General features: G+C 41.7%; 1 long non-coding RNA gene across 1 annotated transcript in view; it reads right to left on the minus strand.

The window, feature by feature from the left end:
• Positions 1-1843: 1843 nt before the first annotated feature.
• LOC138142625 (uncharacterized) overlaps positions 1844-13000 on the minus strand; it is a 130260-nt gene continuing 119103 nt past the window's right edge. Inside the window, exon 4 of the long non-coding RNA XR_011163493.1 lies at positions 1844-2362. This is a non-coding gene — a long non-coding RNA (uncharacterized lncRNA). The remainder of the gene's footprint in view (positions 2363-13000) is intronic.

The raw sequence follows: 13000 nt of genomic DNA on the forward strand, positions 1-13000 counted from the left end.
GATGGACAAGTAGAAGTCTAAATAGAGACCTGACACTTTACTGTCAATGTCTCCGTGCGTGGTGATATTCACAGCAAACTTTACCCCTGCCTTAGGAGTCTGGCAGCCCTGGGACATTGAGATGCTATTTGGGTACTCTCCAAATGTTAAAGGCCCTTCAGCTAGCTGTACTGGAAAACAAGAACTAGAATTACAGGTAATGAGAAAGCATGTTTGGACTGTCATTTGCTGCAATGAAAAAGATTGTATAATGTATGTATATATATAATCCGAATAGGAGGTATGCTGACATCAAAAGATAACAGACAGACAAAATGCTATACAGGAAGAGGATCTGATTGGGTTTGTTCTTCCAATATCAAATTCTTGTCATTGTAATGGAGGCTGCTGCCAACTCCTGCAACACAAATATTTAGAAGCTAGACTCCCATGAAGATTGCCAATCAGATGCTGGGGTACCACTGAGATATCCAGTTGGAGGCTAAGGCCCCAAATGGCATCACAAACCAGCTGGAGAAAGGACAAGAAGGACGTGAAGAAAGTGGAAGAAAGAAACATAAATAACTGCAAGCACGGGACCAGACTCTGCTGAAAGGGCTTCTGGAAAGGAGATAAAACAAATCTCAGTCACTGGTCCTAGGGGCTCAGCTCCTCTTGAAGAGGAAACTGGCTGGGATGTCTCACCCCAAAAGCCTTCTTAAACAAAGAGCCCCAGACTAGTCATTAAGATCTGGGATTGTAACTTGTGCATGTGACTATTCATAAAGTTAATTTCTGTCTTTGTGAAACAGTTTCTTCATCTGAAAAATGGGTCATTTGTCTTTGATTATCTCTAAAGTCCCTTCAAGCTCTATCATTTTATGTTCCAAGGTCCCTTCAAGGTATAACATTCCTCATCCTCTGTGCTCACTGCCTCTCTAGTTGTGACTCTGCTCAAAGGGCTCTTCCATCTCTAATATTGTATGTTTGGAGGCTCCTCTCAGCTGGACATTCTCTGTTAAAGGCCCTTTTTGTGGTTAGAAAAAAAAAACACAAAAAAGACCTCTCTTTTTCTCCAAAGTCCCCTGCATTGTCAGGGCTCTGAGAAATGAGAAACTTATTTCCCCCAATTCTTTGAGAATGCTAGAGGCAGCATTTGCTATTTGAATAGAGGGCAATGCTTCTAATAGGGAGAAAAGTTCTAATAGGGTTAGAGTGCTGTATTTGAATTCAAGAAGACCTGAGTTCAAATTTTGCCACACACAGGTGATATCTGTGTGACCATAGGGAAGTCAGCCTCTCTGTGACTCAGATTCCTTATCTGTAAAATGAGAGGGAAAGTGGATTCACTGGTCTTTAAGGTCCATTCTAACCCTAAAATCTATGATCTATTTATATTCAAATTGTGGAAGTTCATCCTCCCCCACCCCATAACCCTCATAAAACACACAAGTGAATGGGGACATCATTATATTTGTTGGGAGGGGAAGAAGGGTTCTGGTGTCCCTCAAGTTGCCAATGGGGCCCCAAACATCCCAATCCATAGTTCGATTACAGAGTCCCCCAGTCTGTCTGGACGTGAGCAAACAATATTTTTGTACTGCTTTAGATATGCTAAAGTTTGTGCTAATGGGAAGATTGTTTGAAGGAGGGTACCCAGGAAACCTGCCCACAGAACTGCTCCTGTGTGAACCAGGACTGAACAGGGACCATAAAATACAACTGAAAGTCTCTGGGAATAGAAAATTGCCTGGACTGATTGAGAGGAGCAGAGGGAGCAGCCTTGGGGAAAGGGTTTGTAAAGCCAAGCACAAGCAGCTTCCCAGAGGGTTACTGCTGTTAACAGCTTCAAGGTTCTGATTATATAATATAGAGAACACTCTATTTATTTAATAACAAATCAGAGCAAAACATTCACAGAAAATCAAGGTACAACATTCACAATATTACAACTTATCACAGAAAATCAAAATACAGCATTCACCATGCCACAGATCAACAACTTATCACCAAAATGGCCACATCATTTTCACCAAAGTGGTCACATAGTTTTCAACAAAGTACATTCATTTAGTCAATCACAAAATCCTTAATTCTATCACAAAGTACAAAAGTCAAAGTTCTCCACCTCTAGGTCACAGTAAATCACAATCTTCTCACTCAGTACATAGTATCCAAGTAAGGTCTTCTTTCAGCTTGACTTGAGGCTGGCTCTCAACTTCCATGGTTCTTCTTCCATGGTCCCAGCTCCAACTATCACCTGGATTCAAAGGTAGGCAGGTTCTTGTCCAGCTCCTTGTCCAGTTCTTCATCCAGTTCCCATTCCATACAGTGTCCAGTCCACCACAAGTCCTTCACAGTTCCTATTTCTGGGAAGACAAAGCTTAGCAGAGACAAAAAAAATATTCATGCACATTGCTGGCACCATCATCAATTCACTATCTGCCTGGGAAATAAACCCACCAACAAGATCTGATAACACAAATCATCAACATAGAAATCAACACAGAACCACAAACAAAGTCCAAGAGGTCAGCACAAATCATTAGCAAAGTCCCAGGACCTCCAAAACACTCTTCCAGGACTTCTGTAAACATACAACCAGAAAATCCTCTTTCAGGGAGTCTTATAAGGTCCCAGGGCTTCTGTACAAAATGTCATAAACAAACATCAACACAGACAGAGCATACAAACAGAGTGCAGGGATACCACAAATTTTCTTCTTCTTGACTCTGCTACCACAAGAGTCCTCTTCTCAGTTCTACTGTCTCTAGCCTGGAAATTCTCCTTATATGTGGTCATTAGTTCCTCCCCTTCCTGTTGCAGGAGTTCACGAGTTCTAGGGTTCACAAAATGTGGGGTTCACAGTTCTGTTTCCTAACAGACTTGATACAAGGCTCAAAAGAAACTTGAACTGAAACAAGGTGTTAATTCAAAAGCTGAAACAAGGTGTGAACTACTTCTGTGCTTGCCATTACCTGGTTGAAATCTGCAGAGGAGGAGGGACTAGCCAAGTTCATCCCTTCAAGTGGCACCCCAGGCTGGTGTTACAGTAGGGGAGCAGGGAAGGACTGGGAGGCCAATGATGAGATTTAACTGCTCAGAATGCAGTCCTAGAATCAGAATCTTCCAATCACAGACCCCCAGAGTTGGAGGGGCCTGCAGATGCCTCATTCCCACCCCTGAATAACATTCAGGACTTAGGCATATTCAGCCAGTGCTGGAGAACTGAGTCCTTTTTTCCAGAGGCAGCCTCTTCCATGTTGGGGCAGCTGCGTCATGGAGGGAGAACAGCAATTTCAGCTAATCCCCCTCCTTCCTCCAAACTAGAGAAAGTCCTCAAAGTCTCTTAAGCCTCCCTCCCCTCTCCCCAACACAGAGGGCTAAAAGTAGCATCTCTGGGTATCAGGGCAGCCTGTCCACAGGGATCCATCCTAGGATCTAGTCCTGAAAGGGACGTTAGGGGGAGGAGCCAAGATGGTGGAGTAGAAGCACAACCTCTCCTCGGCTCTGGCTTCCACCTTCCCCAGTCCATGTAAAAAGGGGACTCTAAACAAACTTTGGAGCTGCAGAACCCACAAAATGACACAGAGAAGCTAACCTCCTGCTGAGGACAGCCCGGCAGGCTGGTAGGAATTGGCCAGCCCAGACCCACTCCAAGGCTTTAGCCCCAGGGAGGGCCTGACCAGCCTCGACCTGAGGGACTCCAGATAAGCAGCAGCTGTGGCCATTTCCAGATTTATCAACATATAGATGTGAAGGACAAAGTGAGAGGTCAGTGCAGTCTAGACTTTGGGACCCAGTATGTGTGAGTGCCACAGTTTTTGCCCCCAGGGGCGAGAAGCCTCTGAGATGCGGCACAGCCAGCCAGCACGATGTGGAAGCTTCAGCTCCTGGCCTACGTAGTGTAGGGAGACCAAGCACCAGTCTGAGGGGTAATCGCTCTTGCTTTAACCTGCTTGGATCTGGATTTCAGTGTAGGGTAGAGGTCTTGGGGTGTGTGTCCAGCTTGCCAGAGCGTGTGGATACCTCAGAGAGGGCACCCATCTAATACTCTGGCAGCTGAGAAAACCCCAGCATTTGGGATGAAAGCTCTCCTGTCTGGTGGCAGAGTCCTACTGTAGCAAAAATCTCAGGGGTCAAGTAACTGAGGGGAGACATGACCAGGCAAAGGAAACAAAGCAGACAGAAGATTTCAACATTTGACTCCTATTTTGGGGACAAAAAGTAGCAAAGCATGGAACAGGAGGAAGACCGTGAAGTCAGAACTCCTGCACCAAAAGCTTCAAAGGAAAATATGAGCTGGTTACATGCCATAGAGGACCTTAAGAAGCAGATAAGAGAAGTTGAGGAAAAATTGGGAAGAGAAATGAGAACGATGCAAGATAATTATGAAATGAGAATCAACAGCCTGACTGGGGAAAATAATACCTTAAAAAACAAACTGACTCAAATGGCAAAAGAGGCTCAAAAAGGAAATGAGGAGAAGAATGCCTTAAAAAGCCAAATTTGTCAGATGGAAAAAGAATCTCTAAAGCTCACTGAGGAGAATCATGGCTTCAGAATTAGATTGGAGCAAATGGAAGCAAATGACTTTATGAGAAATCAAGGTGCTGTTAAACAGATCCAAACAAATGAAAGAATAGAAGGCAATGTGAAATATCTTATGGGGAAAAACCACTGACCTGGAAAATAGATACAGGAGAGATAATTTAAAAATTATTGGACTACCTGAAAGCCATGATCAAAGTAAGAACCTAGAAATCATCCTCCAGGAAGTTCTCAAAGAAAACTGCCCTGATGTTTTAGAACCAGAGGGCAAAATAGAGGTTGAAAGAATCCACCAATCACCTGCTGAAAAAGATCCCAAAAAGAAAACTCCTAGGAATATTATAGCCAGGTTCCAGAATTCCCAGATTAAGGAGAGAATATTACAAGCAGCCAGGAAGAAACAATTTGAATATTGTGGAAACACAATCAGGATAACCCAGGATCTGGCAGCTTCTACACTGAGGGATCAAAGGGCTTGGAATATGATATTCCGAAGGTCAAAGGAGCTGGGATTAAAACCAAGAGTCACCTACCCAGCAAAACTGAGTATCATGTTTCAGGGGAAAATATGGTCATTCAGTGGAATAGAGGATTTTCAAGCATTCTTGCTGAAAAAAACAGAGTTAAATAGAAAATTTGACATTCAGATACAAGAAGCATGAGAAGGTAAACAGGGAAAAGAAATCATAAGGAACTTGAAAAAAAAGAAAGAAAGGGATCTTAGAGGGGGTTCTGGGACCCCAGAGATGTCAAATGAATTGTCATGATCACCCAGGTAAGTCAGGGGTAGAATTCCAAACCGGGCCCTGTGACTCCAACCCCAGTGTTCTGTCCATTACATGGCAGTTTTCTGTCACTTCAGGGAGTGAAGGAAGAGGTAAATAGGCTTAAACAATGTCTGGATATAGAAGATCTATCTACATGAAAAACCTTGGCCAGGAACTGCCCTGGTGAGGAGCAAGGAGTGGTACTAGAGGGAAAGGTCTCTTCTCTATGATATCAGACCTAACCATGGTTCCCTCCAGGGCCAAGTCTCAGAAGTCAATCAGGCTAGGCAGGTAAGTGCCAGGTTGGGGCAGGGGGGAGGTGTAGCAGGGCTGATCCCAAGAAGCCTGGTAGCTCAACTCTGACTTAACAAATGAGGCAGTGACCTCCAGAGAGCCCTGTAGGAGAAAGTAGGGAAAGAGAATTGAAAGTTTCTAGATTTAAAGTGGAGGAGGCCCTTGGAGATCATCTTAACCCCAGAAAGAAGGAGGAGCTTGTCAAGGGGATACACAGAATATTTAACAAATAATGATAATTATCCCATCAGTGAAGTTATAAAGTGTTGTTATACCCTTGGAGAAGGAAAGTTAATCTCTTTATTTTCATTATAATGAGATTATGCAGTCGAATTTATTGCATCTCACATTTATTATGAGGCATGAGAAGGTTCCGAAAAACCAAGGAGTATGTGGCCTGAAAAGGTAGGGAACTCCTACTTTGAACCAACCATTTGAGCCCTTGAACAGAGAAGGTGGGACATGGAGCTCCCTCCTGATTCCAAACACTTTCTCCTACACTCAGGCAAGGCCATATTCCTGTTTCCTTCTCATTTTCTACAGTTAAACACAATTTCATAGACTCCCCCCACTTTGGCCGCCTGTTCTCCTACCTCACACAATCAGGCAATGTCTCTAGCAGAACACAACCAGGGTAAGCCACACAATTTGTCCTGAGGGTAAAACCAGATGGTCATCCCCAGAAAGGTCAAAACTCCTGAAGAAGATCTCTGGACATTTCTTCCCCTCTCTCATCTTTTTTTTCTGTATTAATTAAAAAGTGACATTACTTATTATAAACATTCTTTTGGTTTTAAATTTTGAGTTCCAAATTCTCTCTTTCCTTCCCCCCCCTTCACCCACTGACAGTCAAGCTATATGATATCAACCATAAATATTAGATCATGCAAAACCTATTTCCTTATTAGGCATATCAAAAAAGCAAGAAAAATGAAGAAAGTGAAAAATTATACTTCAGTTTGCATTCAAAGTTCATCAATTCTCCCTCTGCAGGAGGACAACATTTTTTCATCATGAATGCTTTGGAACTGTCTTCATTGTACAGCCAAGTCTTTAATGGTTGATGACCCTTAGATCACTAGTGTTACTGTGCACAATAATTACCTGTTTCTGACTGTCTCACTTTGGATGAGTTCATATATGTTTTCTGAAGTTTTTCTGAAACCATCCCCTTGGTCATTTCTTATAGCAAAATAGTAATACATCACAATCATATGCCACAGCTTGTTCAGTCATTCCCCAACTGAGGAGCATCTCCTCAATTTCTTCTTTGCCACCATAAAAAGTTGATATAAATATTTTTGTACGTATAGGTCATTTTCCTTTTCCTTTGATCTTTTTGGGACGCAGACCTGGTAACTGCTATTGCTAGGTCAAAGGGTATACAAAGCTTTATATACTGAATTTGGCCATAGTTCCAAATTTTTCTCCAGAATGCTAAGACTAGCAGACAACCTCATCAACAATTCATTAAGGTACTTATTTTCTTTGATCCCATCCAGCATCTATAATTTTTGACACATGTGAGGTAGCACCTCAGTGTTGCTTTCATTTACATTTCTCTAAAATTAGTGCATTTTAAACATTCTTTCATAGTATTATAGGTAATTTTGATTTCTTCTTCTGAAATCTCCCTGTTCATATCCCTTAACTATTGATCAATTGGAAATTTAGATCAATTTGGAAATTTAACTCAGTTCCTGATATATCTGTCATAGTAGGTATTTGTCAGAGAAACTTTCTGTAAAAGTTTTGATGTTGCTTCATTATCTCTGATACCTTTCATTAAAATTATAGTTTCCCTTATTATCTCTTTTAATTAGGTCTATTTTTGCTTGTTCTGAGATCACAATTTGTATGTCTGCCTTTTTTTCTACAGCTGAAGCACAATAGATTCTGCCCCAGTCCCCTATTTTAACTCAATGTGACTATCTGAGTCAGCTGTGTTTCTTTTAAACAACATACTGTTGGATTCTGGTTTCCAATCCATCCTGCTATCTAATTCTTCTGTATGAGTGAGGTCATCTTTTTCAAATTTATAGTTATGATGACTCACTGTGTATTTCCCTCCATCCCATTTATTTCTGTTTCTTCTTCTTCTCTTTCTTTTCATCCTGTCCCTCCTCAAAAGTCTATTTTGCTTCTAATAATTGCTGCCCTTAATCTATCTTTCCTCTTGTCATCCCCTACCCCCTTTCTCTATCCCTTTCTCCTATTATTTCCCTGTTGGGTAGGATAGATTTCTATATACAACTGAGTCTGTGAATACATTATTTCCTCTTTGAACTAATTCTTACATGAGGGAGGTTCAAACAATGCCCACTAACAACCTCCCACATTTCCATCTTCTGTGTAAAAGTTCTTCCTTGCATACCTCTTCTATGTGAAAAAATTTTCACCATTCTCTCTCCCTTTCCCCTTTTCCCAGTGCCCCCTCCCCTTTCTCACTTCTTCATTTTTTCTAAGATCATTCCCATATAATGAACTCCCACCCATGGAGTCTATATCAACTCCTAACTATCCTTATAATATTTATAAGTAATCTTATGAATTACATGTATCATCTTCACATATGAGAAGGTAAACAATTTAACCTTATTATATTCCTTATGATTTCTCTTTGTTGTTTATGTTTTTATGTTTCTCTATAGAGTCTTGTGTTTAGGAATGCTTAAAATTTCTCTGTTTCTTCAAATGTCCATTCCCCCCCTCCCCCAAATGATTGTATTCAGTTTTTCACCATAGTTTATTCTTTGTTGTAATCTGAGGTCTTTGCCTTCTTGAATATCATATTCCAAGCTCTCTGCTCCTTTAACATGGAAGCCTTCAACCCTTGTGTGATCCTGACTGGCTCCATGATACTTGAACTGTTTCTTTGTGGCTGCTTGTAAGATCTCATTCACCTGGGAGATCTGGAATTTGGCTACATTAAATATGGGAATTTTAATTTTGGGATCTCTTTCAGGAGGTGATCTGTATATTTTTTCAACTTTTACTTTACCACCTAGATCTAAGATATTGGGAAAGTATTCTTTGGATAAATTCTTCCCCCCCCCCATGGTCAAACAAATGCTGTTATTTAAAGACACAATCTGAGTTTATTTGCCTCAATATTTCAAAAAATATGATTTCATCAGTCAGAATAAGTATTCCCTTAACCAACTCAGATTGCAATTCTTTTTTTCATTTTCTAAATGCTTTATTAACTTCTGATTTACATCATTCATTTCCACCAGATTTTGAGTTACAAATTTTCTCCCTGTTTTTCCCCTACCCACCGCCCCAAAATAACAGTCCCACAGGATATCCCCTCCTCCAATCTGCTCTCTCCCATATTTTCTCCCATATCCCTTTTGACTTTTCCAGTAGGGCATGATGGATCTCTATGCCCCAGTGCCTGTATATCTTATATCCCAATTACATGTAAAATAGTATTAATAATAATAATAATATATATATTTAAACATTTGATTTTAAAACTGAATTCCAGATTCATTCCCTTCCTCCCTTGTCATCCACCCTTACTGGGAAGGTAAGCAGTTCAGTATAGGTTATACATGTGTGGCTAATGCAAAACAATAACACAGTAGGTATTTTGTAAAAGACTAACTATATTTCCCTCCCTCCTATCACACCTCCCACTTGTTCTATTCCCTACTTTGATCATGTCCCTTTTCAAAAGTGGGTGCTTCCAACTTCCCTCCCCCCCAGCCTGGCTTCCCTCTCATCCCCTTCACCCCTACTCTCCTGTAGGGTGAGATACCCTATTTAGTGTGTATTTCATTCCCTCCCCAAGCCAAATTCAATGGGAATAAGGCTGACCCATTCCCTTTTGCCTTCTTATTCTTCTGCTCCATTGTAACCGTTTTCCCTTGCCTCTTCTATAAGACATAGTTTACCCCATTCTGTCTCTCCCCATCTCCTCTCATTACATTCCTCTCTCACCTCTTAATTTCACCTTTTAAGTATCATCCCTTCCTGTTAAATTGTTCTTGTGCCCTCTATCTATGTATACCTGTAAACATATATACAAACATTCACATGTGTATTCATATGCCCATATACCCTCATATACACACACACACATACATATATTCCCTTCAACTATTTTCATACAGAGAAAAGTTTCATCAGTTACAATTCTTGTTTTTCCATGTAGGGATGTTAATAGTTCAACTTTGATAAGTTCCTTATGATTTCTTTTCCCTGTTTACCTTCTCATGCTTCTCTTGCTTCTTGTATCTGAATGTTAAATTTTCTATTCAATTCTGTTTTTTTTTTCATCAAGAATGCTTGATAATCTTCTATTCCACTGAATGACCATATTTTCCCCTGAAACATGATGCTCAGTTTTGCTCAGTAGGTGATTCTTGGTTTTAATCCCAGCTCCTTTGACCTCCGGAATATCATATTCCAAGCCCTTCGATCCCTCAGTGTAGAAGCTGCTAGATCCTGGGTTATCTTGATTGTGTTCCCACAATATTCAAATTGTTTCTTCCTGGCTGCTTGTAATATTCTCTCCTTAATCTGGGAATTTCAGAACCTGGCTATAATATTCCTAGGAGTTTTCTTTTTGGGATCTTTTTCAGCAGGTGATTGGTGGATTCTTTCAACCTCTATTTTGCCCTCTGGTTCTAAAATATCAGGGAAATTTTCTTTGAGAACTTCCTGGAGGATGCTTTCTAGGTTCTTACTATGATCATGGCTCTCAGGTAGTCCAATAATTTTTAAATTATCTCTCCTGGATCCATTTTCCAGGTCAGTGGTTTTTCCCCTGACATATTTCACATTGCCTTCTATTCTTTCATTTGTTTGGATCTGTTTAACAGCATCTTGATTTCTCATAAAGTCATTTGCTTCCATTTGCTCCAATCTAATTCTGAAGCAATGATTCTCCTCAGTGAGCTTTTGAGATTCTTTTTCCATATGGCAAATTTGGCTTTTTAAGCATTCTTATCTTCATTGCCTTTTTTAACCTCTTTTGCCATTTGAGTCAGTCTGTTTTTTTAAGGTATTATTTTTCTCAGTCAGGCTGTTGACTCTCATTTTGTAATTTTCTTTCATCATTCTCATTTCTCTTTCTAGTTTTTCCTCCATGTCTCTTATCTGATTCTTAAGGTCCTCTATGGCATGTAACCAGCTCATATTTTCCTTTGAAGCTTTTGCTGCAGGAGTTCTGACTTCACGGTCTTCCTCCTGTTCCATGCTTTGCTCCTTTTTGTCCCCAAAATAGGAGTCAAACGTTGGAATCTTCTGTCTACTTTGTTTCCTTTGCCTGGTCATGTCTCCCCTCAGTTACTTGACCCCTGAGATTTTTGCTACAGTAGGACTCTGCCACCAGACAGGAGAGCTTTCATCCCAAATGCTGGGGTTTTCTCAGCTGCCAGTTATTAGATGGGTGCCCTCTCTGAGGCTTCCACACACTCTGGCAAGCTGGACACACACCCCAGGACCTCCACCCTAGACTGCAATCCAGATCCAAGCAAGTTAGAAAGAAAGAGAGATTATCCCTCAGACTGGTCGCTTGGTCCCCCTACACTCTGCAGGGCAGGAGCTGAAGCTGCCACGTTGGGCTGGCTGGCTGTGCCGCATCTCAGCGGCTTCTTGCCCTGGGGGCACAAGCCAATGTACTCCCTCTTACTGGGCCCCAAAGTCCAGACTGCACTGACCTCTCACTTTGTCCTTCGCATCTGTGTGTTGACAATTCTGGAAACGGCCACAGGTGCTGCTGATCTGGAGTCCCTCCTGCTGGCAGCTGGTCAGACCCACCCTGGGGCTAAAACCTCTGGCACATGGCAGGCCTGGGCTCGGCTCCCAGAATGCTGTGCTGGCCAATTCCTGCAGGCCTGCCGGGCTGTCCTCAATGGGAAGTTATCTTCTCTGTGTCATTTTGTGGGTTCTGCAGCTCCAAAGTTTGTTCAGAGTCCCCTTTTTACATTGATTGGGGAAGGTGTAAGCCAGAGTCGCTTGGAGGTCATGCTTCTACTCCGCCATCTTGACCCTTGGATAAATTCTTGAAATAATGCTTAGGATTTTGGTCATAGGTTTCGGGAAGTCTGATAACTCTTAAATTATCACTCCTCAATGTATTTTGCAAGCTAATTGTTTTTCTGATAATATTCTTCATATTTTATTCTATGTTTTCATTCTTTTACTTTTGTTTAATTGCAGAAAGCAAGCCACGCTCCACTGAAACAGGCTGTGGATGGAAGAGTCAGTGTTGGGAGCAACATCTAGCAATCACGTAGCCCTACCTATGACAGTACTGTAAGTCATGGAGACTATAGAGTATATGGGGTGAGAGGGAACAGGGAGGAATAAAAGAAGTAGCTCACTTATGGTAACTGTTCATTGGTATTAACTCTATGTGAGTTCATGCCCAGCAGGTGCCATACTCCAAGCTTTCTGCCGATGCTCCCATGCCCTAATACTGCTGAAGGGAGCCCTAGATCACCACTCCATTGTGACCCTTGTGCCTGCTCCCCTCCACCTTACTAATGGAAGGGGGCAGTCCCCTGCAGACCCCAAGTCTGCAGGGCAAGCTCCTTGATGTGTTCTAGGGAGTTCTGGGCTTTGTCATTTTGCCCTGCCAATGGCACCCTTAGTGGCTTTGGCTTTTTCATCCACCCTGCAGTTGACTGGTGCTGTATGCATTGTCATCCACAATAAAAGTGAGAACCCCTTGAGAGCACTGACTCTCTTTATTGACTTGTAATAACAGCTTTGTGAATGATTCTTGGCACATAGTAAGCCTTTAACCAGTGCTTTTCATTTATTCATTTATTTACTTTTCAATTGAGCAATTTGAGTTTTGAGCCTCTTGAGTCTGTGTGTTGACCAGGAAAGCTGATATTGCTGATGGAGGTGGGAGTGGGTTGTCAAATGCTGAAGTTCTCATTATTTGTAGGAGTGGGATTGTGGGGGTGTGGTGGGTGTAGAATAGGTCAAAGACATGAAAGGTTGTTGAAGGTATCTGAACCCTTTATTACAAGAGGGAGTCACTGATTAAGGGTTATTCTCCTATGTTTTCCTTTGGTGAAAGGATAAATCCATCAGCAACTCAAGTTTCCAGAGGACACATGGACCAATTCCTTAGTTGGATGGCAGATCAGGAGAGTGAGTTCTCCTAGAGGGCACAGGGTTGTGACTGACTGAGATAATGTATGTAGCTCTTTCAGTGTGAGTGTGTGTGTGCCTGCATGTGTGTGTTTGTGTGTGTGTGTGCTTAAGTCTATGGAGGGTGTGTGGAAGAATAGGTGGATTTGTGTTAGAGAAAGAACAGGACAGAAGTGGGGGAGCTCAGTTCTGTAGAGACAGTTCCCTCCATTCCTTTCTCTCCTCCTACCACTCTTTCATTCCTCTGTCTCAGAACCTCAACATACTCTCAGTGCTGCTGGTGGAGATCCTAG

The sequence above is a fragment of the Petaurus breviceps genome, unplaced genomic scaffold (genome assembly GCF_028583685.1).
Source record: "Petaurus breviceps papuanus isolate PSGF00001 unplaced genomic scaffold, PetGlider_PUasm1.0 90601, whole genome shotgun sequence".
In the NCBI taxonomy this organism is placed as follows: Eukaryota; Metazoa; Chordata; class Mammalia; order Diprotodontia; family Petauridae; genus Petaurus; species Petaurus breviceps.